This window comes from Oryctolagus cuniculus, chromosome 14, assembly GCF_964237555.1.
Source record: "Oryctolagus cuniculus chromosome 14, mOryCun1.1, whole genome shotgun sequence".
NCBI classification, from domain to species: Eukaryota; Metazoa; Chordata; class Mammalia; order Lagomorpha; family Leporidae; genus Oryctolagus; species Oryctolagus cuniculus.
Window position 1 is genome coordinate 57,603,215 of NC_091445.1, and position 13,547 is coordinate 57,616,761.

General features: G+C 49.6%; 1 long non-coding RNA gene across 3 annotated transcripts in view; it reads right to left on the bottom strand.

Annotated features, from left to right (window-relative positions):
* The window catches only part of LOC138845173 (uncharacterized), a 196,232-nt gene extending 183,274 nt beyond the window's left edge, over positions 1-12,958 (bottom strand). For all 3 annotated transcript variants that reach the window (XR_011381983.1, XR_011381985.1, XR_011381984.1), the window contains exon 1: positions 11,105-12,958. This is a non-coding gene — a long non-coding RNA (uncharacterized lncRNA). The remainder of the gene's footprint in view (positions 1-11,104) is intronic.
* Between the last annotated feature and the right edge of the window lie 589 nt (positions 12,959-13,547).

The window sequence follows — 13,547 nt, forward strand, 5'->3', positions numbered from 1 at the left end:
CGGCACACCGCCGGCCGGCTCTCTCGGGGGCTGCTCAGGTGTTCCCTTTAGATGTTCCCCGTGCATGTTGTCTCTCTCCTCCTTTATAGTCCTCTTCCACCAATCCCAACTCTGCTACCCACATGCCGAGTACGCTGCTCTCCTCCAATCAGGAGCAGCTCCTGCTGTTTATTGGTTGAACTGGAGGCAGCTGTGTAGAAGCTGTTTCCTCCTCTCCCAGCGCCATATTGTGGGAGAGCAGATGCATAGAGTAAGTCTTAATTCCAGTAACAGTCTAGTCCGAGTTGCTCCCCACACTCAACCCTGTTACATTAAGGAGCAATTTCAATACGAGTTTCAGAGGGGACAAACTATAATCAAACCATAGCAGCCCTTTACACAGATAGTTTTCTAACCCATTTATTTATTTATTTCAGAATTAAAATATAAATGTATTTTTGTGCAAAAAAAAATTTTAGAAAGCTATTATTTAATAAATATAGATTTCATAGGTACAGCTTTTGGATTATAGCGGTTCTTCCCCCCATACCCACTCTCCCACCCCCACTCTTGTCCCACCTCTTACTCCCTCTCCCATCCCATTCTTCATTAAGATTCATTTTTAATTATCTTTATATACAGAAGATCAACTCTATACTAAGTAAAAATTTCAACAGCTTGCACAGCACACACACACACACACAAATTATAAAGTACTGTTTGAAGACTAGTTTTACCGTTAATTCTCATAGTACAACACAGTAAGGACAGAGGTCCTACATAAGGAGTAAGTACACAGCGACTCCTGCTGTTGATTTAACAACTGGCCCTCTTATTTATGATGTCAGTGATCACCGGAGGCTCTTGTCATGAGCTGCCAAGGTCTGACCCTTGGGGCAGGCATTTGGCCTAGCAGTTAAGACAACAGCTAGCATACCCACATCCCATATCAGAGTGCCTGGGTTCAAGTGCCAGCTCCACTTCCAATTCCAACTTCCTGGGAGACAACAGGTGATGGCTCAAGTAGTTGGTAGCTCCCATGCTACCCACATGGGAGACCTGGTGTGCCCAGTTCCTGGCTTCAGCCCACAGCTTGGGGCTGTTGCAGGCATTTGGGGAATGAAAGAGCAGATTCATTCCCAAACCACCTGCACCAAGTGTGTTTCTTCCTGCCTCTCCAATAAAAATAAAATAATTTTAAGAAATCATTCTTAAATAAATTGGTCCTCATCAGTGTGAACATTGCCAGGCCACGTACAGGACTAAATTTGTGCAGAGACTCTAACAGAGAGATGGTTTCTTATCCAGAGAGGGCAGAGGCTCAGGGGCTAAAAGAGCAGAGGGAGCCACTTAGGAGACAGGATGAGGATGGGAATAACCAACAGGGAAATGTGACAGAGGAGATGGAGATGTACAAAAGCCAGCAGCAGGAGACCGCGTTCCCCAGTGCCCTTGGCGATGGACCCAGATCTGGCTACAGCCAGAGAATCACACGATTCTCCCCCAGGCTCAGTCTGGGCACTGGACTCAACACTTCTTGGTCTATGGCTTGCTGCCCCGATGGAGCAGCTGCTATAGTACTGCTGCTCTCCCAGGGGAGACAGAGGAGGGTTGCAGCTGAACTTGACATTTCTGTGCCTCCAGCCACATGCATTCCTTCTCTGCTAGCTGCCAGTCTCTTGCTCTCACCTCCCGGGTCGCTCCCCACCTCAGAGAAGCAGCAGGCTCCATTCTCACACCCTCCCTGCAGGCTTTGGGTCTCTTCTCCCTTCCTGTAGGGTTTAGCTTCATCAAGGCCTTTCTCACAGCTCTACGCTTACTACGCAACCTGCTTCCTGGGGAGTGGGCTGGGGTCATGAGTACCTCCATCAGTGGTGGGGGAAATGCTGGCAAGTGTGACTGTTTCTTCAGGCAATTTTTTTTTTTTTTTTTTTTGACAGGCAGAGTTAGACAGTGAGAGAGAGAGACAGAGAGAAAGGTCTTCCTTCTGTTGGTTTACCCCCAGTGGCCGCTGCGGCCGGCGCACCGCGTTGATCCGAAGCCAGGAGCCAGGTACTTCCTCCTCGTCTCCCATGGGGTGCAGGGCCCAAGCACTTGGGCCATCCTCCACTGCCTTCCCGGACCACAGCAGAGAGCTGGACTGAAAGAGGAGCAACCGGGACAGAATCCAGCGCCCCGACCAGGGCTAGAACCTGGGGTGCCGGCGCCCCAGGCAGAGGGTTAGCCTAGTGAGCCGCAGTGCCGGCCCCTCTTCAGGCAATTTCTTACCTAGGGAAAGACAGAGACAGGACAGAAAAATAGAGACAGGCTCATGCTACAGAGAATCACGAGATCAAAGGCAGAATAATTTCCTTGGCATCTGCCAAGACCTAGCGCATTGAGGTGAGTTCTGGAAAAACTGAAAAAGGTGACCCCAAAGACACCGTGATGGTGCTATGATTGTAGGAGACGTCTGAACCTCAAGGTTGAGCAGCCATTGTCAGGGCTTTAGTCTGCAGTTTACATTTGCTCTGTTTGCTGGGCAATATTACAACATCAATTAAGCTTCTTAACATAGCTTTGCTCAGAGTGACAGACCCAGGAGGGCTGAAAAATTGGAGGGAGGTGTGCGGATCTCCAGCACTCCGTGTTGTTAATGGCCTGGGTAAATCCATCCAACCAGCTCCTGATTAAGGAGGACGTGTTCCCGGGGGGCCCTGGGAGAACAACTGAGCCGGATGAAGCCGGCTGAGCCAGCGACAGCCACTTGTGGAACCAAGGACAGAATGCCACGGATGACTTCCGACAAGTGCCCTTTCCCGGGAATGGTCTATTGTCAGAAAGTGAAAGCTTGTTTTGCCACCAGCCCCTTTAGGCGGCAATGAAGTCTTACTGGGTAAAATAACACTGATTAGCCCAGCACTACAGAGAAGCCTCAAGGGTCGGATTTCACATCCCCTTCGGACTTGCTCTCAGGCAGTTAAGCATTCACCAGAAAATCCTTCCTCTTTATGTGGCTTCTTTGGGCGCATCATTTGTGAGCCGGTTTTGCAGACAGGAAACACAATAAACTCCCACACTGTTACTTCTCTTATCTGAGATGCCTCTTAACATTTCCAACTAATCTTTAACATGGTTAATTTCTCCCCAGGCTCAAGCCTCAACCATTAAATTAACAAAAAGATGGAGAGGAGGGTTGGGGGCAAAAATAGATGTCCCTTGTGTTACTCAGCAAGAGTATGCGATTTGGGAGGTTTTTTTTTTTAAAAAAAAAAATCCTTCCAGCCCTGCTTATTTTGACAAAACTACTTAACACTTCAAGCAATGAACTACGGGGCATAAAAGTATAATCTGCAGAGAAAACCTTAATCCTCTATAGTAACCTATTTGAATCTCCTCAAACACATTCGGGTGTGTAGGCCTGGAGAATTAAGGCAATTGTTTGATCTGAGAAGAAAGGCAATTAGGGCTCTCTCTTGATCTTTCTGGTTGAATTCTAGTCAGGGGCAGCCACTGTTCCCAGCAGCTCCATTTGAGACCCCTATTATTAGAATAATAGAGGTGAGCTAAGAGTCACACTGCATTTTCATTAGGAGTTGTTGTATCGGGGAGTTCTGAATTGTGATGGGCTAAGATGCAGCATACAAATGATTAGCTAGCTGCAGGGTTTTTGCTAAAACTTCACTGGAAACTTCCTCCTTAACCTGACAAATATTTCAGCAGCAATAAGAAAACTTTCAAAAGCCCAATTCCAATAAGCAGATGACTGTATTGGTTCCCCGCTGAGTTACATGCAGAGATGGGGTGGGGGAGGTACAGTCTTCTTCAGAATGACATCTCTGAGGGCAGGCATTTGGCCTAGTGGTTAAAACCTGGTTAAGATGACTGCATCCCACATCCAAGGGCTTGAGTTCGACACCTGCCTCCAGTTTCCAACTCCATTTTCCAGCTAATGCAGACCCTGGGAGGTAGCTGCAAAGGCTCAAGTAATTGGGTTCCTGCTAGAGAGACTGGAATGAGTCCTTGACTTATGGCTCTGGCTCTGGCTCTGGCCCAGATCCAGCTATTTCAAGTGTTAGAGGGGGAGTGAACCAGCAGGCAATTGGAAGCTCTCTCTGCCTCTAGCTCTTGCTCTCTATCATTCTCCTTCTGTCTCTCAAATAAGCAAAAAAAAAAAAAAAAGTGAGGGGACATCTCTGAGGCCACTGGCAGTACAAGACAAAGACCAAGAATCTAGTGGAGGTGCTTTCCAGAGAAAACTGGGGGTTCTGCCTTAATGCCTTACTCAGAGCAGCCCCCAAATTTCTAAATAGGCACAGCACAGCAACAGCAAGAGAGCTGGAAATGAAAATGAGATGTGTTTGCACAGTGTGGTTATGTAAAATTGAATAAAGAGCATTTGTCCATAGCAAAGAATATTAGGGAGTAGCTGCTGGAGACTACAGGGGCAGACAACAAAAGCCTGTCCCAAGCCACTGGCTAGTGCTGTCATTCATCACTGGGCCTTTCCAGGTTCCTGTGGCCCTAGCCTATCAATTATATGAAAGATGGTAGGATATAATAAATATATAATAATAAATGTAATATAGCCACTGGAGGTGACATTTGTCTGCCTTGTCCATTTTATGTGCAGCCCTGCCTTGCAGAGGTGGAAAGCAACAGCAGACAAGAGGAGACAAGCTCCTCTGCTTCCTGCTGAATCCCCTGGGCTCCTGCTATCCTGTTTTAGCATTTAGCTCCCGAACAGGGCCAAGTGCAGGCGAGCCAGCGTGGGCAAGCACGCGGTCAGTCTCCTGTGGGTCCTTCTCTTTGCTTGAGCCCCAGAGTTCCTGCAGGAGGGCTGCCGAGGGGAGGCTGTGTTCTGCTTTCAGGCAGTGAGGTCTGTGGGAGCATAGCTAGGAGTCCAGTCATTTTGAGTCACCAAACAGTAATGGAGAACTTATAAAGAGCCAGGCACCGTGCCAGGAGCCCATGGCTCCAAGGTAAGTTAGTGATGGAGCTTGCAGATGAGTGAGGGAAGGCAGTACAGGGTGACAATGTGAGACAGTGTACCACTTTGCTTACATTTAAGTCTGGGGAGAGGCTTACATGAGATCCCACATGAGCTGAGGGCAAAGGGTTGAGCAAGAGACGATTAGGAAGGAGGTGGCCTCGTACAGGAAGTGCAAGCCCTGGAGGAGAGAGAAAGCAGCATCCATTTATGCACCTGCAACTCGTTCTGAAAGGCTGGAGAGTGGCCTGTGCAGGTCGGGGGCAGCACAGGGAGCTGATGCCTGCTTCTGAGGCATCTTTACGACCATCACAAGCACTTGGGCTTTGTTCTACAGCCCATGGGGATGCTAACATATTGCAAACACCCTAGGAATAAGAAGAGATTGGCTGTGGAGGAAGAAAAGGGGAATGTATAAGGGGGATCTTTGGAAAGTCTGTGGAAAAAAGGCACATAATGACAAAAAGACTGCATGGCTTTTGCATCCAAATAAACTTATCTCCTTTAATTCCGCTTCCCACTATTTTTTTGAAGACCTCCATATTAACTTTTTTTTTTTTTTTTTTGACAGGCAGAGTGGACAGTGAGAGAGAGAGACAGAGAGAAAGGTCTTCCTTTTGCCGTAGGTTCACCCTCCAATGGCCGCCACGGCCGGCGCACCGCGCTGATCCGATGGCAGGAGCCAGGTACCTATCCTGGTCTCCCATGGGGTGCAGGGCCCAAGCACTTGGGCCATCCTCCACTGCACTCCCGGGCCACAGCAGAGAGCTGGCCTGGAAGAGGGGCAACCGGGACAGAATCCAGCGCCCCGACTGGGACTAGAACCCGGTGTGCCGGCGCTGCAAGGCGGAGGATTAGCCTAGTGAGCCACGGCGCCGGCCTCCATATTAGCTTTTTTTAAAAAAAAAAGATTTATTTATTTATTTTGAAAATCAGAGCTACACAGAGAGAGGAGAAGTAGAGAGAGAGAGGTTTTCCATCCACTGGTTCACTCCCCAGTTGGCCGCAATGGCTGGAGCTGTTCCAATCTCAGGAGTCAGGAGCTTCTTCCGGGTCTCCCATATGGGTGCAGGGGCCCAAGGACTTGGACCATCTTCTACTGCCTTCCCAGGACATAGCAGAGAGCTGGATTGGAAGTGGAGCATCCATGACTCAAACGGGCACCCATATGGGATGCCGGCACTGTAGGCAGCGGCTTTACCCACTACGCCATAGCACCGGCCCCCATATTAGCTTTTTATTGCTGTGCTTAACCCAGGAATTAAGTCTCAGCTTGAAAGACTTGCATTCCATATTGAAGTACCTGGTTAGAGTTCCAACTCCTCTGCTTCTAATCTAGTTTCCCGCTAATGTGCACCCTGGGAGTCAGTAGATGATGGTTCAAGTACTTGGGACCCTGTCACCACATGGAGACCCAGATGGACTTCTGGGCTCCTGGCTTTAGCTTGGCCTAGTCCCAGCTGTTGCAGGCATTTGGGGAGTGAACCAGCAGATGTTTCTCCCTATCCCTCTTCTTTACTGCACCCTGCTTTCCAAATAAAACGAAAATAAAAACTGTAAAAAAAATTTAACCATCACAACCCTCTATTATCCAAAAGAATTTGAGAACAGCCCCTACTGCAATCATTATTATTTCAAGAAGAAACATTCCTGAAACATACATTTGCCACAGGTATTGAAGCCAGGCCTAAAATCAAGCCTTCAGGTCTAATCCAGAGGATAAAGGAAAAATGTAAATGAGACCACAAGAAAGCAATGCATCACATCTGGAATGTGGGAAATCCAATGGCACCACTGACCTGGATTCTCCAACTAGTGCTGTAAAAAAGGAGAGGGGAGGACTGTCCTAAATTAAAAGTGACTAAGAGGGGCCGGCGCTGTGCGGAAGACCTGGAGGAAGCTCCCGGCTCCTGGCTTCGGATTGGTGCAGCTCTGGCCATTACAGCCATCTCGGGAGTGAACAGAGGATGGAAGACCTCTCTCTCTCTGCCTCTGCCTCTCTCTCTCGCTCTCTGCCTCTGCCTCTCTGTAACTCTGCCTATCAACTGAAAAAAAAAGTCCTTGTTTGGACCTTGCATGTTTAAAAAAAATGACTAAGAGACATAAAACCAAAAATAATGTATGGGTCTTGTTTGCATCATTGTTTGAACAAAACAACTATACATTTGAGTATGGGCTGGTTATTTGAAGTTATTAAGGACTTTTTGATAATTGTGTAAGGTGTCCTAATAGTATTGTGGTTAAGAAACAATAATACCAACCTGCCCTGATGGAAAGCTTTTTGCCCTGGGCAGTATGGTAAGTTAGAGTCAACAGCCTGGTGGCCCAAGTCAGCCCTCAAGATCAAACTGTTCCAGAAGGAATGAGTCACTGTTTCCTCTGATCCTCTATAAGTGCCTTATACACAGGCGTGTGTGCTTCCCTTCCTAAGTACAGATCCTTGAGGACAATCTTCCACAACCAGGATAAGCAGATGCTACAAATACTGATGCAATAAATCTTAGAATGTCAGTTTGTTTCTCAAAAGGCCTCGTTCAAATTTAAGAATTTATGTCATGGCTGTTATACATTGAAATTTCTTTTAATCTAAGAGGAGAGGCATTTCTGAATCAAAAGTAAACATGTCAGTATTTGCTTGGCCTGGCAAATATTTAATTAGGGCTGTTAAGCGCCTGCCTTGAACAGCTGCATTAGCCAAGGTACTGCTAGCTGCTCTAATGGACAAATCCCCAAATCTCAGGGGCTTCCCATGTAGATATCTGTTTCTCACTTAAAGCTTAAGCACGGTTCCCCTGTAAGTGGAAGGAAAGTTGAGGAGGCGCTGAGGGTGGGAGACTATTCTGTGTGGCCATTCAGGGTGGGCTCACTGATGAGGATTTCAGATTCTCCTGCCCTGAAGAGCAACATTTAGCCAGCAAATCCGGGTAAGGAGAGGGAGAGAAGCAAATCTGTTTCCTAACACCACAGCTTGGAAGCTTGTTGCTGCCCGGAAGCTGTTTACAACCTTTGGTTGGAAACTGGCCACTCAGCATCACGTGAAGATGCTGGCATGTGGTCCCCAGGCGGGCAGCCACTCCCTGCCCAATAAATCTGCAGGAGAACAACACTTTTGGGGAGCAGCTCACCATCTCTTTCCTGAGTTATTATCTTCAATGTTCTAATAGCTATATTGAAATAAATAATGTCTGGTTATGCTTATCTTCATTTCTTCCTTCGTGAGATAATAAAGAATAAGAAGAATTTAGTGATGATTTTTCTCACTGGTGGCTATAAGAAACTTTTCCACAGGGCGTTAGTAAATAGGTCTTCACTCCCGGTTTTGAGCAATGCCCTGAGACCCAAGTGTAAAGCAAAGAGTATTCACTTTCCAGAAGGTAATGGTCCTGCTCTGTTTTTTGCTGTTGTTACAACAAAGAACCGGAGACAGGGTAATTTATAAAGCTCATCGGCTCACGGCTCAGGAGGCTGGGCAGTCATCGAGCAGGGCGTCCCCAGCTGGCTGGCATCTGATAAGGCCCTTCTTGTGCATCACAGCATGGCAGAGAGCAGCACATCGCGCCAGAGAGCGTGCGATCTCTCTCCCTCTTCTTATACAGCTATCATGGGTGCACAGCCCTCATGACCTCATCTAACGCCAACCACCTCCCAAATGCCATTACTATATGAATTTGGGGATCAAATCTCTAACGCAAGAATTTTTGGAAGACACATTCAACCAAAGCAAATATTATAGAGAAATTTCACAAAATCTTGATCAACTTAAGGAAGACAAAAATAATTCTCAAACAGCCATTTGGCTTAAGAAACTCTCATCTAGAGACGAAGCAGTTGCGATGCGCAGTGAGATAGAGCCTTCACCAGTGTAAATTTCTGGAACACAATAAACCTAGTTTCAAAGCAGTCACTGGAACAGTTTCCAACCTTGAAAAACAATGTGTTTCTTTGTATATCTCCATGACACTGATTGGAGCCCACTTCTAATCTACACTTCATTCTGAATACCTTTGTTGGGCTCCAAAACCATATATCCAAGCACTCACTCAACACCTCCACAGAAACACCCCACGAGGCCCCGCAAGCTCAACACAATCAACTCAACTCTTCTCTTCCTAATGCTACTTTTCTGTAAGCAGCTTGTGTCTTGATGGCACAAAAACTGCCCTGGCGCTCTCCCACTGCCTTTCAACTACCTCAGCGCTTCTCAATCAAGGGTGATTTTTGCCCCCAGTCGGTATCAGTAATATCTGGAGATGTTTTTAGACAACAGGGAAAGAATGCTATTGGCATCTCATGGGTAGAAGCCAGGCATTTGAGCCCATTTTCTGTTGCTGGTAATACAGTACCACAGACTGGATAAGTTATTAAGAAGTTTATTTGGGGGACGGCGCTGCGGCTCACTAGGCTAATCCTCCGCCTGCGGCACCTGCACCCCGGGTTCTAGTCCCAGTTGGGGCGCCGGATTCTGTCCCGGTTGCCCCTCTTCCAGGCCAGCTCTCTGCTGTGGCCCGGGAAGGCAGTGGAGGATGGCCCAAGTGCTTGGGCCCTGCACCCCATGGGAGACCAGGATAAGCACCTAGCTCCTGCCTTCGGATCAGCGCAGTGCGCCAGCCGCAGCGGCCATTGGAGGGTGAACCAACGGCAAAGGAAGACCTTTCTCTCTGTCTCCCTCTCTCACTGTCCACTCTGTAAAAAAAAAAAAAAAAAAAAGAAGTTTATTTGGGGGGCTGGCGCTGTGGCGCAGTGGGTTAACACCCTGACCTGAAGCACCAGCATCCCATATGGCGCCAGTTCAAGTCCTGGCTGCTCCACTTCCCATCCAGCTCTCTGCTGTGGCCTGGGAAAGCAGTAGAAGATGGCCCAAGTTCTTGGGCTCCTGCACCTGTGTGGGAGACCCAGAAGAAGCTCCTGGCTCCTGGCTTCGGATCGGCGCAGCTCTAGCCATTGTGGCCAATTGGGGAGTGAACCAGTGGATGGAAGACTTCTCTCTCTCTCTCTCTCTCTCTCTCTCTCTCTGCCTCTCCTCTCTCTGTGTAACTGACTTTCAAAGTAAAATAATTAAAAATCTTTTTTTAAAAAAAAAAAAGTTCATTTGGGCTCACGGCTCTGTTCCAAGATGAGGGGCTCCAGCTGGCGACAGCCTGCATGCTGGCTGATACCAAGGCAGCACAGGGCACCACCTGGTGACCAGGAGCAAGAGTTCCAGCCAAACTCACTTTTTCAGTGGCCCACTCTTGAGATAATCCCTTCATTTGAGCAGAGCCTTAATCACCCCTTAAACGCCCTGCATGGTCCCACCTCTTAGTATCTCCTAATTGGGATTCAATTTCAGCATGAGTTCCAGAGGGGACAAACCATAATCCGAGTCATAGCAGCAGGGATGCAGCTAAATTCCTTCTAACGCACAGGACAGTTCTGCCCCCAACACCTGGCTCTACAAGTCACTGGTGCCTTACCCCAGGGCCTGTAGGTTCTGCCTCCTCTGTATCTTTCAAATCTGTTCTATGCCAGCACCCCCATTCCCAACACCTTGTTTCAGGCCTTCGCACACCTCTCATGGACTATCACAACATTCTCGGCCATAGTCTGAAGTTTTGTGTCCCCCGCAAAATTCATGTTGAAAACCCAATCACTGACATAGTGGTGTTAGGAGTTGGGGCTTTTTAGGGTCATGAGGGTAGAACTTTCATGAGAGGAGGTAACACTCTTAGAAAAGAGGGCCCGGAGGGCTGCCTTGTGCCTTCCAACGTGCAGGCACGGTGCAAAGTGGGCCTTCAGCAGGCAACAAATGTCACAGTACCTTGATCTTCAACTGACAGCCTCCAGAACTGAGAAGTCCAGTCCAGTCGTTTAGACGTCACTCTATGTATGGCATTTCGCTACAGCAGCCCACGCGCCCCTCAGCCATTCTCTTGCTCCAGATCCTGCTGCTCCGTTGAGCGTGTCCTCCTCAACCTTCAAGCCCCCTCCCACCAGAAGGCCCTGAACTCAGGTGCTAACTCCTTTGGGGCCTTCCCTTCTTCCCCTTCCAGTCTTGGTTAGGAAGCCCATCCACAAACACTCACATTTAAGTGTCTCCCTAACCAGATTCCAAGAGACTTGTGAGAAGAAACCTCCCGATTCAGCCTCCGGTACAATACAGTTACTGCATGAACTTACCCTCTGGCTGGTTCTTGTCCTGCCCTGGAACCTGGGAAGACAGTTGTGCTGGGTGGGGGGCGGGGCCAGAATCTGTGGTCACAGTAGCCTGCCCAGTTACACAATTTGGCTGCTGGTCTTAGGGCTGCTCTAGGGTCCTTGGACTTAATCTGCTCCAAACGGTGTGTCTGGCAGGTTCCACTGGCAGAGCTTCTCTAGTGCTTTAAGGACTTAACTTCTCCATGTTTCAAGAGTCAGCAATAAGAGAGGCCCTGTAAAGAGCCAGGGTGATACGGAGGAAAAGGCAAAGTCCGATAAAAAATTCCTGAACCACATGTTGGCGTTGGCACTATTCTGATGCACAGTCATGACTAAAGTGATTAAAAAAAAAAAAAAAAAGATTCAGAAGCGGGTGTTTGGCACAGTGGTTAAGTCACCCCTGGGGCATCTGCCTCCGACATCAGAGTGGCTGCTAAGTCCCACCTCCTCCACTTCTGCTCCAGCTAACGCGCATCCTTGGAAGCAGCAGGTGATAGTTTTAGTACTTAGGTCCCGTCACCTATGTGGGAGACCCAGACTGAGTTCCAAGCTCCGGCTTTTGCCTGGTCCACATCCGGCTGCTGTGGGCATTTGGGGGAGTGAATCAGCAGACGGAAGATTTCTCTGCCTTTCTTTCGTTTTTGTGTCTGTGTGGAGCTTGGTGAATTGTATTAAGCAGGGGTCCACCAGGAGACCAGCAGGGCCAAGACAAGGGGAGGTAGGGCGCACGGGGCAGGAGCGGCCTACCAGGTGCTGATTCTCACTGGGCACGAGGTCTTGTTGCACACGGCTGCTGGCGCGTTCTCCATCAGCTGGGCCGCCGACACTACAGCTCCTGCCGGCCCGGAAAGCCTCGGCCAGCAGCGCCATCTGGCCGCCTGCTTCTCCGTACTGACCCGCACCTCCTGCACCTGCTCAGGCATCTCGTCCAGGTGGTCAGAGGCCTGGCTGTCCACCTCCTCCAGGCGCCCGTTCAGCCGCTCGCTCCAAGCCTGGGAACGCCCTCGAATGGGCTGGCTGGCGGGCCAGGTCGCTCAGCCTGCTCCCGCAGGGGCTCACCTCGCACCCGGCACTTCCGCGGGTCCCGGCCTCACGGAAGCAGCTGTTTGCGCAGGTGCGAAGAGACTCGCGCAGGGCCTGTGCTGCCTACGCCTCGCACCAGTTCCGTGCTGCCCCGGGCCATTGCACAAGTCCTCCACGTTGGCTCCCTGGAGCTCCCGCGCCTGCACCTCCTCCGGCTCTGACTTGCAGGCCTTCACCGCCTTCATGAGCTCTTCCTCCAGCATCCTGAGGGCCGCAGGGCCGGAGGGTGGGCGTGGGGGAGAAGGACAAGGGACCGAGAGAGAGGGGCCCAAAGGTGGGAGTCAGGAGAGGACAGGCCAGAGGAGAGGGAGACAGGCAGAGGACAGGGACAGGGGCAGGAGCAGAGCTGGAAGGGGCTCAGGAAGGTGGGAGAAGGAACCAGAGAGGTCAAGCCTGGGGTTAGGAATCTCTCTGCCTTTCAATTAAAATGAAAAAAACAATTCAAGTAGTCTCCCTTGCTTCTTCACTTTAGCTTGTCATAGTCAAGGCTGCCTGTTAATATAGCATCCTCTCCCTTACAGGCCTGCCCCTGGTTCCTCATATACCCTCAGTGCTCAGAAAGACTGCACCCCATAGGGCGGTAGATGTGCGTGAGCTCTCTTCCCCCTCCCCCGCGCTGTGCCACCAGCTGTCTCCCAGGATCTCCGGTGGTGAGGAAGGCGCTCGGGACAACCTGTTCTCACAGGCACCATCTTACAGCCTTGTGATTAACAAATTAAGAAACAATGGAGGCCGGCGCCACAGCTCACTAGGCTAATCCTCCACCTAGCGCGCCAGCACACCGGGTTCTAGTCCCGGTCGGGGCGTCGGATTTTTTTCCCAGTTGCCCCTCTTCCAGGCCAGCTCTCTGCTGTGGCAGGGGAGTACAGTGGAGGATGACCCAAGTGCTTGGGCCCTGCACCCCATGGGAGACCAGGAGAAGCACCTGGCTCCTGCCTTCAGATCAGCGCGGTGTGCCGGCCGCAGCGCGCCAGCCGTGGCAGCCATTGGAGGGTGAACCAACAGCAAAAAGGAAGACCTTTCTCTCTGTCTCTCTCTCTCTCACTGTCCACTCTGCCTGTCAAAAAAAAAAAAAAAAAGAAACAATGGAGAGGTCTTCTCTCAAATGTGTCCGTCCTCCAGGATCTATGTGGCAGCACTGTCCATGAAAGTGGGAACCACATGTTAAACACACTTGAGTGCCTGTGCAGACATACGTATGTGCACAGAAGGCCTGACAGGGTAGACAAGTCCTCTGGGTGATGCAATCATGAGTGATTTATTTTTCTGGTTATGTGTTCTTCCTATCCCTCGATGGTAAAGGTGTCATTTGTTTCTTTTTCCTGTTAACAAAAGTAATAAC